This window comes from Micropterus salmoides, unplaced genomic scaffold (assembly GCF_014851395.1).
Source record: "Micropterus salmoides isolate LMB-PRFRI ecotype aquatic unplaced genomic scaffold, ASM1485139v1 Ms_hic_scaffold_4, whole genome shotgun sequence".
Lineage (NCBI taxonomy): Eukaryota > Metazoa > Chordata > Actinopteri > Centrarchiformes > Centrarchidae > Micropterus > Micropterus salmoides.
Window position 1 is genome coordinate 9,349,912 of NW_024043372.1, and position 18,855 is coordinate 9,368,766.

General features: G+C 37.9%; 1 protein-coding gene across 3 annotated transcripts in view; it reads left to right on the forward strand.

The window, feature by feature from the left end:
- The first annotated feature begins 2,307 nt into the window (after window positions 1–2,307).
- Window positions 2,308–18,855, forward strand: part of ip6k1 (inositol hexakisphosphate kinase 1) — a 42,864-nt gene continuing 26,316 nt past the window's right edge. For 2 of the 3 annotated variants that reach the window (XR_005441409.1, XM_038696438.1), the window contains exon 1: window positions 2,308–2,488. The gene's annotated coding sequence lies outside the window, so the exon portion shown is untranslated. Of the gene's footprint in view, window positions 2,489–15,647; window positions 15,667–18,855 lie in introns of those variants that run through there. The other variant, XM_038696439.1, reaches the window with a different exon arrangement.

Consider the following 18,855-nt stretch of genomic DNA (forward strand, 5'->3'; position numbering starts at 1 on the left):
GTTAAGCTGTGTACGTTGGTTGCTGACAACGACCAAGAACGGCTTCACCGATTGGCTCATTTTAATTTCACTGTAAATTTAACGGCCAATCATAAGACTTCAATTGTTTAACGTTTACGTTAGTAAGATGACTGAGACAGGAGCAATGACCCAGAATATAACGACTACTTACATTAGTACTTGCTACTACTATGTTTACCAGTACTACTACAACTACTCCAAAACAATATAGATGAAAACATGAACAATCTGTACTTTTTGTTTCAAAAATATGTTGGAAAATTTTCCAGTGCAGCTCATGAAACTCGTGGATTTATTTTATTTTATGAAAAGTTGTTTTTTTCTTTTATGTGTTTCCTAACCTTCATACTTTAGCACCTCTTGCGCCACTTAAAATGCAGTTTTCTTTCTTTAAATTTAGTGTGGGATTGGTACTTTATTTGGGTAGTTCCTCCACCTCTGATGTGTATTGAAAATAATCTTTGAAGTGAATTGAATTTAGGTTATTGTTACACCACAATACTCAAGAAGGCTACTATTTATTTATTTTGAAACATAATGCACAAAGTGTACAACCAACCTGGATGTTTTCTTTTGTTGTTGTTGAATCTATATCAACCCCCACCCAGAACCCAACAGTCCCAGCCCACTCTTGCCAGAAGATCCCAGAGGACTTAATTATAGAAACAATATTTAAATTAAAAAGATTACAAAACAAAAGGAATGTTTTTTTAAATGGAAAGAAGTAATACAAAAAAGTGCTTAAACTCCTATACACCCATTCATAACCGTGCTTACATGCATACCCAGATCACTACATACGCAGACTTAAATATGTGTAAATAAGAAAAGATCCTCTTAATCCTCTACAAGATAATTCAGGTTGACATAGCAGAACAGAGGAATGTGAAAAAAACAGATGCAATACAAGTAGAATCAGTAACATTCTACATATAAATAGGCTATAAATACACTGTATTCTATCTATCTATCTATCTATCTATCTATCTATCTATCTATCTATCTATCTATCTATCTATCTATCTAATTCAAATGAGCTTTATTAGCATGAATGTATAGCAACATTATAACAACATTACCAAAGCTACATATAGAGTACATAAGGACAATTAATTTCATACATTTCATTAGATAAGGAAATAAAACAGCAAAAGTTGTGTTTGTTAATACAAAATAAAATAATAACAATAAAAAATATATAAAATATAAAAATTCTATAAATAAATATTTTAAAAAGTAAATAAGTAAAACAATAAGCATGTATGTGTTGAAAATTAAAATAATATAAATTAAAATAAATAAATAAAAAGTAAGCATGTGTGTGTTAAAATAAATAAAAATATATAAAAAAATTAAAATAAAATAAATAGATAAAACCATAAATGCGTGTGTATATTAATAGACAAAAAAATTATTAATTAATTAGTTCATTTAAAAACACAACAATTACTATTATTATATTTAGGGCATGAGGTTAGAAAGTGCAGCTTTGTCTCTACCTATCCTGTGTCACACTGGTAGCAGAGTCTCTCCTCTTGTGGTAGCCAGCTCTGTCTGTGGCAACCCTTTTCTATGACCAGGCTGTGTTCACTCAGTCTGTATGTTGTCAACATTATTCTTAGTTTAGAACATTTTATTGCGCTCAAGTAATTTGCCAGTGTGAATTCTCTTTTTAGGGTCAGATAACATTGGAATTTACTTTGTGTTTTGGTCGTTTCTTTCCAGTATTCAATATATTTTTCTTTTTCCTTGTTGATAATTTGGTTTGGTCTGCTTGAGTTGGTGTTGCTGTCCTGAAGCTGTTGGGGACTTGTTACTGCAGAGAGCCTCAGGACCAGCTGGCTGAGGGGACTCTTCTCTGGTTTCAGCTCCTGGTATGTTAGGGCTTTGTGATGGTATGTCTGGGGGTTAACTGATTTCAAGTGATTGTAAAATTTAATTTATCTTTTCTGTATTTTTAGTAAGAGGGGGTGTTGGCCGAGCTCTGCTCTGCACAGATTATTTGGTGTTTTTTCTCTGTACCTGCATGATGCTCTTACAGAACTCGGTATGGAAAGATTCTATGATTGTTTTGTCCCATTTGTCAAATTCTTTATTAAGATTTGATACCAATTTAGCTTTAAGGTAAAAATAAAGATATTATTATTATTATTATTATTAAATATTAAACGACTAAATTAACTAAAAAAAAGTACTATTTCTAAGATTAACTCTTTCTCTAAACATTAGGCTACTGGGCTTGTGGATGAGTGCTGTAATTCAGCAGTAGGAGGCGCCAAAGAGCTGCAGTCATGCAAATGAACCGTAAACTGGCTGCGTTAGCTTCACTGTCATGACGTTACTCTCCTGGATGTTTTCTCCACCGTTAATGAGTGTGGATACCGGAGACAGACATCCATGAACCTCTCCAGTCTCTGACGCATAACCAACGTGAAGTCAGCTCAGTGTCCACACAGCGATCCAGAAGGTAATGTTGTTATTGTGACAGCTCGGTGCCTCTAACCGGAGAGACTGCGTAACGTCAAACCGTGATGTTAGCTATTTAGCTAGCGTTAGCATGCAAAGCTACTTATTAAACGATAGTTGATGTCGAACAAACCTCAGCATTGTCCGGGACACAGAGCAGCAGGTAAAGAAGACTTTCAAATCGAGATGACGTGAAGCGTTGTGAAGTTTTACTTTCATTCTAAGCTGATTAAAGATGAGCTGACTTAGCTAGCTCGCTAGCGTGTTGTCAGGCTAAGGTCAAGAAGCTGGCCAGTCTGACAGCTAACGTTAACGCTAACTAATACGGTACCGGAGAGTCTATAAACGTGTTGTGTGACAGCCAGCCAGTAAACGGCAATACCGGGTAATGTTATGTTCTGGTTAACATCAGAAGCTGGGCTGGTTTCGTTTTCAAGATTAAGAGGTGGGTCCGTAAAAGTTTCATTAGCTTGAAGCTAGCTCGGTGTAAATATAATTAAGGTCTTAATGGAGGTTAGTGTACCTCGAATTCACATACACCTGACTCCAGTATTTAGATGGACTAACCTGGGTAAGTTACTGTCATAGGTTATAAGTAGTAAGTAGATTATTACCAGCTAGTTACTCCATGGTATTTTGACAGTAGAGGTGGTGGCTTTGACTGGGTTTAATTGGGCAGCTTCAGATGCGCTGGGTGTGATGGTGACCATGCTGCTAGTCCTGTTTATTTATTGTCATACAAAGTACTACAGCCTTATCATGCTGTTTACCATGCTGCTCTACAAATGACAAAGTTGCTTCCTCTCTGTCTGACTGGTATCTCTCACAATCAGTAGATGTCCAAGGGCATGTTTACAGATCTCCACACTCAAAAGTCTGGGATTGTTATCACTAGAAATGTCTATAGAAATATGGGTTGCTTAGGAACAGTAATCAGTATGGTAGCTACACAATTATTACATGATGAATTAGGCCCAGTTTGTGCCTCTTATCCTCAAAACGGTAGATTTAAAATGATTATGTTCTCTGCAAAATATTTAACCAAACTGCAGCACTCTTTTTCATAATCCAAACAAAGATGGTAGCTGGAAAAGACATGTCCCCACTCGACCAAAATACAATTATCTGTTATATTTGATTAACTTTATTTTATTTTATATTATCAAACACAGTGACAAGTGTGTACATTTATTTCATCCAGCTGTCTGAGTTGGAAAATATAGTTGCAATTTGATAAATATTCTAGGGCCAGGCAACAAAACAATAATGAAAATTATTGCAATATAATTTTCCTCAATAACAATATAACAAATGTTCAATAAATGTTTGATTTAATTCATTTAAAATCACAAACGATAATTTTTCTATTAAGATATTTATTTTGCTGAGGAAAAGGAACTGACAAAAGATTTTACTTACTTTTACTCGTGCATATTTGTTGAAAAAAGATTTTATCATAATTGTTTTGAGTGTTCTGGCTCAGATTTTTTAAGTGATCCACTTTTTAGCATCAAGTGTTTGTCATGTTCTGACCATAAAGAAAACTTTAAAACCACATTTAACCATCTGGTTTCTTCACCCTGTACTCAGGACCATAAATCAGCCATTAAAGTTGAAAGAAATAATGATTTGACATTTATCGTGATAATTATCGATATCAAATAATCAGAGATTTTTGGCCATTTCGCTCAGCCCTTAAATAATGTACACAAATATAATGACAATGCATAAAAGGTACAAACTGCTGCAAGTAGGGGTGCCCCCTAATAGTCAACTAAACCCTTAGAAGATTCTACAAACTTTTCATTAGTCGGGTGGTATGGCAGTCCAAGCGCATTCTCAACCATAGTGAAGGTACTCTGTCACAGTCGGGTAGTGGAGAAAAAAACCTCAAACCTCAAACCACATTCAGAAGCTGTGCCTTGTCACCGGAAAGTCTTTGGTTGGGGACAGCCCTAGTTTCAAGAGATAAATGCATTACTATGGAAGATTTTGGCAGATACTGAGCTCTCACAGCCATAAATTCAACCACTCAAATGTGGTTGTAGAAGTTAAGTCATTGAAATAATTTCTTATGGTGACCAAATGAATGTGTAAACGCTCAAATGATCCTTTTTAAACATAAAGTTACCATATAGTTGTAGCAAATATTTTAACATGACTTCTACTGTAATGATTTGTTTCAGTAATGATGTGTAAGGAAGTAAATTTGCCAATCCAGGTTTGTGTGAATGTTTGTGGACAGGGACTTACCAATGACAGAGGTCTGTTGTGAGTGTGTTTAAAAGAGGGTTTAACTTGAGTCCATTATCTTAATTCAGTGTCAACAACTCTGGTGTTTGTGTGTGAAAGTCTTAACAAGCCTAGCTACCTGCCTGGCCCGCTAAAGGAAAATCCTGACATACTTGGTGAGAATATGGAGGCAGCTTCTCTGAATATCCTAAAATTTTAGCTCTTTTGGTTGGGCTTTACTCTATTTCTCCTTTTTCAATTTAAAATCTCTGTACCTCACAGTGTGGAACTGATTGGGATAATTTTTATGGTAAGCCTAAAACCACAAATTACTTTTTTACTGTTAAAGACACATACACTCTTTTGGATCTGGGCAAATTTTTGTTATGCGGTGCTTGAAGATTTATAAATATGCAATCCTTCAATTTTATATTGGCTGTCATAAAGGGAAAAAAAGTAGTTAGGTGGTTTTGGTTACATCTGGCCGATACCTGATCCATTTAATTAGGTCAATATTTGTGCAGATGTAGAAAATATTTCCTTCTCCAGCCGCTCAACCTTTTTCTCCTGCGCGACTGTGCTCTCTTTTGTGCAATGTAAACAAACCTCAGCCAGGCTTGGCGTCTGGTCCTATAAGATCATATGCTGTCGCTAAGCTATAAATAAAAAATTACGTGTGACAAAGTTCTGTCGGTATGCTGAAGTATAATTAGTCTTTAGTCTATAATTTGATAATTTTGCCTTTTCCAGGCAACCAACCAACATCTGGAGCGCTTCTACTCAAAACATAGAGCACTCCATTCAGACTAAAGCAAGGGTTTTGAAAGTCTGAGACTGCGGGGCATCCCTGAGACAAAGCTCGGAAAAAGGCCCCTCCCTTTCATGGGATCATGATTTTATTTGATCCCATAGCCACTCAACAATTGAGCAAAGATAGCCTAATATTACTGTTAAATGCAATGCTTCCATTTACTAAGCCTCACCTGAAACCCGCCTCTCACATTGAAAACCTCTGGTCTAAAACCAAGGAGTTAGGATAATCTTGCACGTGCCTTTGGTTTGAACAGAGTTAAACAAAAACAGGTAGGGTAGCTGGCTAATTTTGGGCTCAAGTCTGGCTTTTTGCTCCCTCAAAGATGGAAACTCTTACAGGACCCTTACATGGTGCAAATTATATTAATTATTATTATTTTTCTCTTTTCTCTATGTTTGTCTATGTGTAGCACCTTATCACCAAAGCAATAAAGCTACTTCTGATTCTGATTCCAAAAGACAACATTCATAATAAAAGGTTAGAATACAACCAGTGCTATAAAACAGGGCTTCGAACAAATAATGGTTAGTTACTGTAGCAGTAATCAAGACAATTTCCTGTTGCATATGAAAGACTGATGTTTACTCTCTGTGTAGACTATCGTATTCTATCAATGCAGCCCTGAGCATGAGCATGAGATGACTCAATGAAGAGAAAGTCTTTATGATTTAAATCAGGGACAGTATCACATAAATGAAAAGTATTCCCACTGTGAAGATATGGCAGGCAGTAATCAGCTGTTTAATTGAAAAAAGGAAGAAAGGGAAACGATCTGCATGTTAAAAATTAGCCCCCAGTGATTTATTAACAGATCAGTCATGCAATTTATTTACATCATCAGGACAAATTATGCACATCTAGTAATCTATTTCCTTCCACAGTGGCTCAAGCCTATTAACATATTAAACGTGTCTACATATTGTGTGTGTGTGTGTGTATATATATATATATATATAGAGAGAGAGAGAGAGAAAATGATACTTACTGGCCCAAAGACAATTTTTACTGGCTTATTTATCAGTGTTAAAACAAAACCAAAGACTTATAAGTTGTGTTATTCTGATAACATGTTTAATCTGTTATTAAATACATCGGGATATAAAAAAACTAAACTAAAATGTAATCACAGTTAAAACAAAATATACTAACTGACTCAAACATGACTTGCTCTCTCTCCTGCTGACAGGCATTTAATAAAAAGGTAGCCATGGTAGCGACATGTCAATCACAAGGTAGTCCCGCCCAAAAGTATATGCTGAATTATCGTCTATTTGCCACTAAATAGGACTCACATTTACTAAATGAGCATCATGCTGTGTTGAAGAATTCTTGAAACTAACGACTGAGACCATAAACTCGTTATGACAGCGATTACTGAGGTAATAATTCCGCTGAGAAGTAGCAACATTTAACCATTATTTCTAATGGAATCGGACTTCTTTTTGCAACCAGTCGCCCCCTGCTGGCCGCTATAGAGAATGTAGATTTAAGTTCCGTCTGCATGGTTTCACTTTCAGACCCAGAGGTTGCCGCATGATTGAGATTAGAGAAATAACATTTGACAACCACTCACGTAATTACAACTCTGGATTGGACAATGGTGTGCGCCAAGAGCTGCAAAACAACTGCAGGATGTTGAGTTTACTATTAAACTATTATTTTTTAAATACTAATGTTTTGGAGTTGCTAGTTCAACTGTCACGACTTTACTTTTTACTGGCCCCTGCCATCGGGCCACTGTTGTTGTCGAGCCCTGGTACATGTCTGACATGTCGTGTGTTTTGGTTGCCGCTGTAACGCTACAGGTTTGAGGTGAGGATGGAGCCCAGATGGTAGACGTGTGTGGTCTTGATGGTTATTGTTTTGACTCATCTGAGCTGTTGTTTCACTCAAACGATTGTTGATAGGACGGATTGTTCTCCTTGTTCTGTGTGTGTGTCTGTTTGCATTTGTGTGTGTGTGTCACTCTGCAGCTGTTGAGTCCTGTCAGGGGACATGGGCAGCAGCTGTGTGTGTGTGTGTGTTTGTGTTTTTTGTGTGTTTTTCCCAGTCGTAGTTTGTGTTTCTTGAGACTGACAGATGTGTTTGGGGTTTCTCTCCCACAGGGCTGCATGATACAGCAAAGAGCTGGATCTCTTTTCCTACACTATTTCCTCTGTTCCTTCCCTGCCTCCTCCTGTCTATAAATATGTTTGATTGCTTCGTCTGTCCTTCAGTGGCTTCTCCTTTCCTTCATTAGTCCTTCCTTTACTTTACCACCTCTTTCATGTCATTTCCTCTTGTCCTCCATTACCCCCCACCCCCCTTCACTTCCTTTCTTCTGGTGCTCCCTCTGCTTTCAACCCCTTACTTTCCTTTTACTACCTCCTTCCTTCATTGCTTCCTCCTTTCCTTGACCACCTTCTCTTTTATAAAAATATAACTCATATTGATTACATTTTTTGGATGGCTAACCTCTGCTCAACTTACTGCTCCAGTTTACATCAAAGGAAAAGGAAAATGAAGCCCTCAGCTGTGTGAGAGCACTTTAAACTGAATGATGACAACGGCAGTGTGGCAGTTATGGGGTTTATTCATTTTACAATTGCTTAATTTCATTACAGATCACAAAAAGTAAAATAGCCTGCGTTTTAAAATGAATCCGCTTAAACTGTAGGCTACAACAAACTAACAACAACATAATAAACACATTTATATCATTATATTAGGCAGATTGAAGAAGAACATGTAGTAGACTATAATAAAAGTTAAAAGTGATAACGTATAATAACGTGTTGTTTTAGTCCCGCATCTGGAAATGGCGCTCATATCCTGTCTGCTCTCCTTGGGCGTCCGCCCGACTAATATATTCCCGTATTCTGCTCTGCACGTGCTCAGTTCAGCCTCTCAGTCTGGACTCTCATATAGGTACGGTTCCAACCTGCTCTGCACAGCAGCCACCAACCCGGTTCGGCACACACTTAATCTTCCACTTTTCCTCGGCTCAAACCCTGTAGTAAATATTCCTCTTTTATCTAACTCCTCATTCTCTTAGTCCTGCACTAGGGTCTACTAGCCAAGACATAACACAGTTAAAAACAAATAGTTGGTAATAATAACTTGCTGTTTTAGTTTGCCTGCTCTGTGAGAATTAAAAAAATGGAGCGCTAATCCCCCATGGGAACAAGTGTCACTCCCCGTGGGGACCTCATTTATACTAACCCATGGGGACTAGTGTCACTGTGGGGACAAACTATGAGGTCCCCACGGGGAATGACTGCTTTTTGAGGATTAAAGGATAATTTTGGTATTTTTAAACCTGGGTCCTATTTTTTTTATACATATTTTGGTGTTGAAATGACTAGTAGGTACAAAAAGTTTTGGAGTTTGAAGTTCGTGCAGTTGTTGGCTTCAGCTGGCAGCTGCAATGTATTCTTTCGAGGCAATTGCACCCGTAAAAATTACGTCCACTAAATGTGCTTCTGTTTACAAGGACTGTTGAAAAATGTGTCTGACAACATCATGGAAAGCATCCCTACAAGTCACACCCTTTGTTTTTAACCAGAAACAGAAGTTTCACTCATGGACAATTCTTATTCTGAAGACTCTTGAGAGGCGAGTTTTGCAAGAAACGCCAGTGGAAAAGAGGGAGAGGAGTTTGGTGTTTACATAGAGGAACTGCTAGCAATACTTTATATCCTAAAGTTACTCCAACACAACAAACTCTTCTCTTCAACTCTGACAGGTTTACCCGTCGTCTTGCTGCAACAACTTGCCTCACAACATTTCAGAAGTGAGAATTGTCCTTGAGTGAGACTTAGGGCCCGTGCCCACCAAAGCGTTTTTTTGCCAGCTGAAAACGCCAGCTGCTCTTCTGAAAACGTCCAGCAGGGAGCGCTAGTGGGCGTTTTTGAGGCGCAGCATTTTTGAGGGGGTGCACGTCTGGTTACGCCATAGGCAACGGCTTTGGGTACGGGGCTACACAGAGGCTACGCCGTCGATTTGACGCAGAAGTATAAATTGCGCTTTATGTTTCTTCATTGAAAACAACAAACTGGTATAACAGTCTGAGCAAAAAGAAACTCTTGGACGTAATTTTAACAGGCACAATTGCCCCAAAGGAATATGTTGCAGTCACTGCAGCCGGTTCGTGGCTGCCGGCTGAAGCCATCTTCTTCATAGATTCCAAAACTTTTGTACCTACTAGTCATCTTGACACCAAAATATGTGAAAATAGGTTTTAAAAGTACCGAAGACTTGGTTTTAGGGTTACAATTGTGCTAGGGTAGGGACTAGATAGAGAAACAAACGTGTGTTTTATGTTCTTGTGTGTGTGTGTGTGTCTGCGTCTGTGTGTCAGCAGTAGCTACCTCCAGCCCTTATTTAGCGTAATTTAGCCAGGTTATGCTACGCTTCACTAATGCAACTACTCAGCAATAACACACATAAATTCAAACATCATGATGGCGTCTTCGCTCTTGCTCTTGTGTATTGAATTCTGGGATTTATCTTGAACACTGACTTGTCAGTCTGGAAGCGCACAATTTACCATCAAGAACAAAACCACGACTTTCAAGATTGATTATTATATCATGAAATTATTTTAAAATATGTGCTCAGCTAAAATGCTGAAATGGATAGCTGGTTTAACAGTGATTTTGTGCAGTAGTTGTATCTTCCATGTACATCTAGCATTAACATGCATGTATACAAATACACAACAATTACTATGAAGCAGTCATTGGCAATTAAATTCTTAGACCTCAGGCTCCTTCCAACACTAATATGTTTAAATACATATGTATTTAAGAAAATCATGTATGTGGAACAAAATCTAAGTAGAATCTAAGACATAAAATAGCACAACAGCTGAAATATAGGAATATAATATAATTTAAAATACAATACAATACTGTGGTAGACAGGTGAGTAATATTAAATGTATAATCTGGAATGTAAACAGGTTGTGCAGTAATGTTGTAAAATAAAGACATAATCAGAACAAGTGGTAGACAGGTGTGCATATAAATATATATACACGGAAACTGAAAAGGTAGTAAAATAAATATATTTATACTTTGTTGTGTACAGGTATAAACAGTTATAAATTAGGGCTGGGCGATATGGCCAAAAATGTTAGATAAATGATAAATGAAAAAAAAAAGTTTTTTTCAAGTTTAAAGTTTGTTGTTTTTATTATTTTTTATTATTGTTACGCACATCACTTCTTTGTATAATATACAGTAATGCCTCATTACAACAGACAGGAAGCACTTTGTGTTCCTGTCTGTTGAATTGTTATTGGGTTATCGGGACGCTAAACAAAGACCTCCCTGTCCTCCTCATCTTTGTCCTCCAGCTCCCAAGGTGTTCTCAGGCCAGGTGGGATGTATTAGTCCTCCACTGTGTGTGTTAGTCCAGTACAGCAGCTGCATTATAGCTGATGCTACTACACTGATGTGCTTGTCGGCCTCATCTTACCATCACTCATGAACCCCTAGATACACTGCAGCTAAAAGTGGTTCTTTCCCCTTTGAGGATGGTTTAATCTGGCCAGCTTAATTAATGAAGCAGCAGGCACTGACCCCTCTGATGTAAATTTGGTTAATTATGTAGTGACTAACACAGCTAAATGCTGTCATGCAGCATGTCAGATGAATGTTGTACTGCCGAGGACAGGGCTATTCAACTATATTATTCAGGGGACCACATTTTCAGAAAGCCTTAGCTATTATTCTTATTACATATTTACCTCTGACACAACGCGCCACCATATTTTCAAAACTTTTATTTTGCACCACATCCAACATTTTGCAGTTTTGTTTAAACTCTCACAAATCGGAAACCACAGATAGGCTTAGTCTACACGCCTCTAATGTTGGGGGAGGGATGTTGATGTGTTAATGTGTCCCTCCCTGGCCGTTGTTGTGTCTTGAGTTTGTACCTGCATAACAATGTGGTTGACCTCAGATGATTTAAATGCAGGTAAAAACAGGCGTCTTTGTTGATTGTAATCATATTTGGTCAACTGTCCGCTGAAATGAGATGAGTGTTTAACAGATGAAAAACACCTTTTCAAACCTTTGCAAGTTTGAAACATCACATTGGGGTTGATCATTTGTCATTAGTTTGAATATTATATTAAGTAGTGCTGGGCATCGATTAAAATTTTTAATCGCAATATATTGCATGATTTTCCGCGATTATTCATATAGTTATGAGCAAAATTGATTAATGAATTCTAAAGTAGTGTATTGCGCACTTTTAATTTAAATGTACTGCTATACACAAAAGTTCTGTAACATGTGGTTTGCAAACACCTTAAACAAAGAAGGTGCTTTTTACCAGCAGTATTCCCTTTACACAGTAGCAATAAAATATTTCTTGTAAAACTCAACTTAAACATTAATGTAATCAAATCAAATAGTAGTATAAAACCAAAGCTATTTGCCACTGCCAGGGCATTAAGCTACCTTTCATCTAGCTGGTTAAAACAAGTTACCATCCAGAGTCCAGAACCATGATCATAACATCATAATAGGCACCTTTGGAGCAACTTGTTAAATAAATCTGTTTTCTTGTTTTTTTTTCTGAATAGGTATCAGCAGAAACATTTTTCTTTTATCAGGGAGCAGCATAAACAGTCTGTTCAGTAGCAAGTGTCCATGTTAGAGTGAGGTGAAGTGGTCGCCTCACGCGGCCGACCGCTGCCGAAGTTGAATTGTCTTGAACTTTTTGAATGCGACGTGCAGCATAGATCATTGGAAGAGAGACTGATCCTCGCTGTTTGTGAGTTTCCAGAATCTTTTACTGTTTACTAAATACGAATTCAACAGGAGGGAATTCGCATGGCAGAGCATCCCCGCAAAACTAGATGTAGGACTCTTAACTAAAGTTATGTATAATTTTAACTTAAGTTAAATAGGCAGAAGCCGTTGCCATGGTTACTCTCCATAGAGCGCCTGCCATTTACTCGCGGAGCGCTTGTCTCCCTTTCTGATCACCAGAGTGCAGAGCGACCCTACGGGGCCAAGCAACTACGTTGTGATTTTAAGATTATTCCTAAGACCGATATCTTCCCCAGTACTAATCAGCATGCAGTGTGTAGCTATCCACTTCGCTATGGCATTTGATCACCTGTCTTGCTTTTGTTTATCTACTTCTCCCACATGCTGCATCCAGCATAGTCTGCCGAAGCCTCCCTCCGCAGCTTGTTTTGGTGCGTGATTTGCAGGTTGATCAACATCCTGCCAATCCTGTGACCCATGGTTTGACTGTATGTGTATTCAGAGCCAGTGAGCAACAGACTTTCAAAATAATAATAATAAAAATTGCTTTAACGTGCGATAAAATAATTGTCAACGTTAATTAATGAATGTGTTAAGGTGATAATAACGCGATGATGTGTTAACGTGCCCAGCCCTAATACTAACTAAACAATTACTTGATTAATTGAATAAAAAGGCAGTTACATAAAGCTAGAGATATCCTAAGCATAAAGAGAGGTATCAGAGCCAATCGGTGCATATTTTAATGGATTGATATCGACTAAAATAAAGCAGATCAAAGAAGACAGATTCTGTCTTTACTGTATAATCATACAGTAAAGACATAATCCTCATTATCGTTCATTCATATCATATCAATAATTTAAGATCATCAGTTCAATAGTATTTGAATCAAGTAGCTCGTAGAAATAATGTATGTCAGATTTTATAGTTTACAGCTGTTGTTTCAATGTGTCAGATACATTTGTAATCACATTTAGGTAAATAAGAATCGGATCTGACTCGATGTTAAAAGACTCAGATCAGGTCCAAAAAACTTGATCAGGACGTCACTGGATGAAGAATTTTATATAAAGGTTTTTGATTAAAATGCACTGAAGAAATTACCCTGTAAGTGCTCGGTTTAGGATACATTCATACATGTTGTTTGATATTATGGTGTGATTTTTATGTTAATGAATTCTTCAAAAACAGTCAATGTTGCGTAAACATCCTTAACAACAAACTACTCTTACATACTCCTGGAATTCCTTAATTGGCTCTATCTCTGACTTATTGAAGGACAGGAGGATTCCCTCTCTCTCTCACACACACACACAGACTTTCAGAAATAGCAGCTTAATCAGTCTGACGGTGTCGTAGAGCTCTAATGAGCCCACTGCTTTGTCCCAGTGATGGTTGATGATGTAAGCTCTGCTCACACAGAGCCTCTAAGCTGATTGGCTGGCTGCTCAGGTAATTCACCACACCTGGCAGGACACAGGGGGATGATTAGAGACTTTGTTGTTTGTCTGTTTGTTTGTTTGGACTGTGAGCTTCTTCAATGCTTCCTAGTCTGATAGACAGACGGTGGCACACTCAGATTTGATGCACAGAAAAAATTATGCCGGGAAGTCTGCTGAACTCAAGTTATTCCTAAAATCAAGTCTGACATGTTGTGCTCACACTGGCATGAGGTGGAGGAGGTGGACCGGTAGCCAACACTTCATGGACCGGTACCAGTTCGCAGCTCCAAATCACTGATCTTGTCAAATCGACAAAAAAATCATTTTACAAAGCGAACAAGACAATGCAATACGAAAGCAGCCACCACCCATAATACACAGGCTACAAACAAACTGCATGTGTAATGTTTGATTTTATGTGTTACTGACATGAGAAAAAGTCCAATGTACACGCAATTTAAACTACCGAATAGAAAATTTAGTTTATACCATACACTGGTGATGGCACAATGGATAAGACACATGCCCTTGGTGTAAGAGACCTGGGTTCAATCCCCCACTGTGACACTTACCCCTCATTGCTCCAGAGGCGCGCGACCTCTGACATATATAGCAATTGTAAGTCACTTTGGATAAAAGCGTCAACTAAATGTCAAATCAAATCAAATCAATCACTGGAGGATTAGAAATGCTGTAATGTAATGGCTGATTATTTATACTTTTCTTGAAACCTCCAACAACTAAAACTTTTGATGTTTTGGAGAAACTTTGGTCGCTTCTAGCTAAGGAGCTAAAGCCCTTTGTAGTTTGTAATAGCTGTGATACAAACTCTTAATGAAATCCATGGCAATCATGGTGTGAAATAATTTTCATTTAATTTAAAATATAATTGAATCCACAGTATGAAGAGTTTCCCTGTGAGTAAATATCTTGATAAAACCACAAAAGGCCAGTCATAAATATATAAAATAATATTCAATATAGCCCCGCCCTATGAGACAGAAGGATTGGAAGAGGGGAGGAGATAAAAAGAGGGGATAGGAGGTGAGGTGAGGAGTTTTGAGAGGGATGAAAGAAACAGGAGGAGGATGTCCTTGACGTTGCCCTCTACCAACCGATTCTCAACCGCCTGCATCACACTGCGTAAAGCTGCCTGCTGGAAACACACACCTGTTGTCTGTGTGCCAGGAATCACCGGAGACGCATATAGATGCACTAACAGAGACAAGACCACCATGCAGAGGGCCAGCTGTTCACTGAATACTAGGGTTGGACAATCTTCTCTTTTCATATCGTCTGATCATGGCTACTTTAGATCGCCAATTGCCGATCTGATGGGGGGCGGTGTTACATTGCAGCAAGTCAGTGAAATGCCAGCATGGAATGAACAGGCTTATTAGCTTTAAGAGAAACTACCAGAAACATCTGTAAATGCGCAGTACAATGCCACAGAATTTACTGTGGCGCCGCGTGGGGAGGAGGGGGTGTAGACTCTAGAGACTGTTTTTATGTCATCTCAGTTCTGATAGTGAGTTACTTAAATTCGCCTTAATATCGGTACATGAAAAAACAATAGCTGATCATTCCTTCAATCGTCGATGAGCAATCCAGTCGCTAATCGGAACAAGCCTACTGAATACTCTGTACAAAATTACAATGGCGTATTAAGGCCATAATAGGCTTAAAGAAAGTTAAGAGAAAACAAATTCAGAGATTAAAGTCACTAGGGTTGGGCTGATAGACGATGCCATCGACTGAAGTTTGTGAGCGAACACATGCACGTAGGACGACCGCCACCCCACAAATGTGTCACAAATGTGCAAGACTTCTTTTTTTTCAGATGTGCTTGTGTCATTAAAGCTCTGTATTCTCTTTAAAACAGGGTATGCAGATGTTAGAAACAACAGACGTCACATCAGAGGTACTTTCACCAACCAGTATTATGAGATACTTGCATAAACAATGAGGAAGACCTGCAGACATTTTTAAATGACTAAGATGTGAAACATGCTTTTAGGTGGCGTTGCATGTCCTCATATCTGCCTTACTGTCTGAAAGCTCCACCTCTTCTCTGAATATCTGCACTTCCTCTTGTATTATTAATGACGAAAAGGAACTCAGAACCCTATTTGTCCGTCATACAAAACTGATGATAATGCATCAAAAATTCAATTGAAAAAACAAAATAATGTGCTCCATCCAGTAAAACGACCTCCTATAAAGTTAAGACCACTGAATCAACACGAGTCTACAAGTATTTTCTTTATTTGGACATTACTGAGGAGAGCAGCATTAATGAGTAATTGCTAATTACTTTACCACCAATACCATTCACTTCAAATGTACAAAGGAACATTACAAGTCAATAGTTGCTTTGAGCTAAATGCTAACATCAGCATGCTAACTTGTTCATGATAATGTGAACATGTTGATGTTTAGCAGGTATAATGTTTACCATGTTCACCATCTTAGCTTGGTGTGTTAGCATGCTTATATTTGCTAATTCACACTAAATACAATATACAGCTGAACAGCTGAGGTTGATGAGAATATAAAAGGGTTTGCAGACAAAATTAAATGTTGGCCAGATGGTGGCACTAGATGAAAGGGGATTAAATTTATTGCAAGTCATCCTCTGGGAACCATGAATGTCTGTACCAAAGGTCTGTGCCAATCCATTCAAGTAGATAATGAAATATTTTACAGAATTAGTGAAAACTAAGACCTGCCCATTGTTTGGGGACCATAAAGGTCCAATCCAATAGTTGTGTTGAGATATTTAAAAAATGTTGGACTGACTGACACAACAGCATCGCTTTCCCTGGAGCCATGCAGCTAGCATGGTTAAAAAGTGCTATTTTGATAACTGTTGAAATGTTGGAAAGGTTTCAGTGTCTGAAGTAGTGTAAATTGTGGTCTAATGTTTTATTATTTTCAGTATTAGATATCACTTTATCTTATTGTATTTTAGATTATTAATTATTATTGGAAGTGAAGAAAATATTTGCGTTTTTGTGTTTTAAATAAAAACAAACTTTGTGGTCTAGACTCTATTATCTACATTTACAAAATGACAGCAGATTAAATGAATACAATGGATTCTAACACTTCAGTTAGGATTAAAGCATTTTTAGCAATAAAATATCAACCATATAAGGGTTAGTCAAGATCAGTTTTATTTATTAATAATCTCTTGGCACATCCTGAATGTATGCGTGTAGAGCCGGACAACAGACGTGTTCATTTTATCTTTTAAGCGTTGGATAGACTGTGTTTGTGTTGGTGTTGTTGAGTGCAGTGGAATGTTAGAAGTCATGGATCATCAGGGTGATTTCACTGATCCCAGAACAGATGTGACCCGATGTTTACTGTTTAGGGCTAACTTTAGAATCCATTGCTCATGGGAAACACTGTTTACTGCGTGTGTACGCTCTCCAGCCTGCATCTGGGGCTCATGCTTGGTCAAGCTTGGATCGTGACTTGAGATCAGACTGTTTAAATCGCGACTAAATATGAGAGTCTGTGGTGTTGGCCCGGCGGGCATGTTTTTGTACAGCAGGAACAGCAGGAGCACTTCTTACCTTGATGAAATGTTGGAGGTTTGAGGTTTTTAAGGTTTTCAAGGAAGCGTCTTGTGCTTGCTGCTCACCATGTAAGCATCTCACTCGTAGAAAAGAAAAGATGTCCAAATCAAACAGAGAACTGAGGTTCTATCAAACAAGCAGTCAGTTATCACACTCATTAATAAAATCACAATAAAAAATGTTTTACTGGACACTGAAAAGCAGTTTTAACTAACATTTTCATCTTGTTGTTTAAAAACAAGGTCTTGTTTTTGTCCTGTCACAAGGCAGCGTGCCTCTGGTTTGTGGGACACGTCTTTCGCCTTTCTTGTGGAATGCAGCCATTCATTACACAGTATTTGCATGACGTTATTACCTCTTTATATTCTGTAGTAGGTTTTGTTACTGGTGGGGTCCATGTTTCTTTGCAAAATAAATTGCATATACACACACACTAGCTCTAATGATTATTTTCATTACTGATTTATCCAGCAGTTATTTTCTAAATTAATCATCATATAAGCGATAAAATATCAACAAATTGTGAAAATGCGAATCGCAATTTCTCAGAGCCCAAAGTAACAAAATTCATATAGCTTGTTTTGTACGATCAACAGTCCAAAACCCAAAGATATTTAGAACTTTCATATGACTACGTTTGGTATTTTTACTTAAAAAATGGCTGAAACATCTAACCCAACATGAAAACAACATGAGGCGAGGGATCTTCTCAGTCCTCAGTTTATTCTAAACTGATCCGCCAGTTTCTTGTCTCCTGTTGCAATTCTGACAAAGTAGCGCCCCGCCTCTGCTAATGCTCGAAGAAATATTAGGCTTATTAACCCCAAGGGAAAACAAGCAGACATGCTACATCACACAGCAACATACGCATATTTAGTGAGTTTTTATGGGTTTTTAAAGTTGTGAAAAGCTAAGACGAAAATTTTAATCACAATCAGGTGAGGATGTGAGACAAAGAAAATAACTGGCTGATGTTCGCTTGATAAGAACCAATTACATACACTTTTTTCATTTAGTTTATTTCTCATCGGCATTGCATATTAATAAACATTCCTGTAAATCTGCCTGAATTACCAAAAGGCTAGTTTTCATACATGGTCCCTTGTCAGGTGTAAAGTTGGCAGCCTAAAGTCCATCTAAAATCAGGAAATAAATACAGTTTAGTCTGCATTCAGTTGAAGTTATTTTAAGGTTCGGACTTAAAAGCCGATTTCTTAGGGAAACGCTGCCTTTCCAGTAAGACTCCGGGAACTGCATTATTGAAACATACCTGTTGTAACCAGCGGCAAGCACAGTCAACGCCAACCAGGACTGACAATTTAAGGATTATAATTTTAAGGACCACATGAATTTCACATAATCTGCGTTTCTCAGCTGAGTATAATTCAAAATTAATGTCTGTTTATCACTTTACATGGTGCATTAAGCTGTGTTTGGAAAAATGTCTCAGCTTGTCTGAAGTGTTACGTATGGAGGGTGCGTTTAGTGAGCTTCATGTCTCACTACAGCCCTGACACTGACCAGAT